Here is a 1,888-nt window from a genome sequence, read left to right as displayed (position 1 = left end):
CCAATAAAGTCCACTTCAGATCACCATTGCTTAGGGTATCAATGTTTAAGTATTCTCTTTCTTTTTTGACAAGTTCCAATTTTCCTAAATTGATACTTCACACATTCCGTGTTCTGATTATTAATGGTTGCTTACTTCTGTTTCTCCTTATTTTGAGTTGTTACTTTGAAGAGGCACTTTTCCCCAGTTGTATTTTGAGTGTCTTTGAATCTAAGGGGCTCATCTTCCAGCATCATATGTAACAATATTCTGGTACTCTTCATTATGTGTCAATCTTCAATATTTTGGTGTTATTTAATAGTGTTCCACTGCTATTCATAAGGTTTTCAGTGAATAAACATTGGAAGTAATCTGTCTCTCCTTCCTAACCTGTCTTAGTCTAGAATCTCCATCATGAAAGCTGTCCACCATGAGTGAATCTGCTGGCATTTTAAATACCAGTTGTATAACCTCCATAATCACAGCAACATGCAAACCACCACAGTACTACAAACTATAGATGAGTGATGGGTTCAAACTCATAGAGGTCTTTAGTAGGGTTTCCAAGGAGTAGCTGGTTGGTTTGAATCACAGTCCTTGTTTGAGGCTAGCAGTCCAGTGTTTATCGTATAGAGCCACATCAGGACCCAAGGAAGTCAGTGTTCCTTGTATTCACCATCATAAGCTTTAGTGGTGGGTTGTAAAATTTGAATAATATTGGTATTCCTTATAGGTATATGATTATTATCATATCACAGATAGAGAATTGTATTTCAAGATAAATCTTGATTTTTTTTTTTTTTTTGATCATGACTGCAACACTACTTCTCTTCAGTTTTCATTCCTAACTGTAATCCATAGAAATCCAATTTCAGCATATTAATGCCTAGGATATCAATCTTTATATATACCATTTTATTTGTGACAACTTCCAATTTTCTTAGATTCCTACTTCCTACATGTTATGATTATTAATGGATAGTTGTAGCTATTTGTTCTCATAGTAAGTTGACCCTATCAGCACATGAAGGTCCCAAAAGCTTTGCTCCATCCATATCATTGTGATCAGCTCTACTTGAGGAGGCAGCTCTTCCCCTGTTGTATTTTAAGTACTTTACAACCTGAGAGACTCCTGTTCCAGAACTGTATCTGACAAGATTTTGCTGCTATTTATAAAGTTTTCATTGATTTCATTGACTAATTATTCAGATTGGTATACCTTTTCTTCTTCCCAGTTTGTCTTATTCTGGAAGCCCCACTGAAACCTGTCTACCATGGATGGTGGACCCTGCTGGCATTTAAAATAACAGTGGCATAGATTCTAACATCACGGCAACACACAAACCATCCCAGTACAACAAAGTAACAGCTATGTATCTTTTTACATTTCAAAGTTATTTACTACTCTCAGCAATATTTGCATGCTTAAAGTGATACTGATAAAAATTGTAGTTGTAAAATCCAGGCAGGGTATAAAGTTTAATTATCATCGGTTCTTTAAAACATATATGATTTATGCATGGTTGTGGCATAAAGTCTAATTATCATTGATTCTTTAAAACATATATAATTTATGCATGGTTGTTTTTTGTTTTTGTTTTTCCACAAAATATGTTAGTGTAATCAGTAAAAGATTTGGAAACATAAGATTGTATTTTATATGGACAAAATTATGTGGAGAATGGAATGGAATGAAAATATGGAGGGAGTAAAGTTTTAATAAATGATAGTAAATGTCAAAAATCTATTATATTTTGATACCTGTGTATGCATTTAACAGATCTGCTGTGTACCTTTTAAAGTTTCAGTATTTACTTTTGTTAGAAATTAAATTATAAAATGTTAGATGTCAAAATAAAATGCATTAGGTAACATAGGGATTTTAAAATACTTTAATCAGTTAATTGAG

Source organism: Chrysochloris asiatica, unplaced genomic scaffold (assembly GCF_000296735.1).
Source record: "Chrysochloris asiatica unplaced genomic scaffold, ChrAsi1.0 scaffold00011, whole genome shotgun sequence".
Lineage (NCBI taxonomy): Eukaryota > Metazoa > Chordata > Mammalia > Afrosoricida > Chrysochloridae > Chrysochloris > Chrysochloris asiatica.
The sequence above is the reverse complement of the archived record's forward strand: the minus strand, read 5'-3'. Positions refer to the sequence as shown.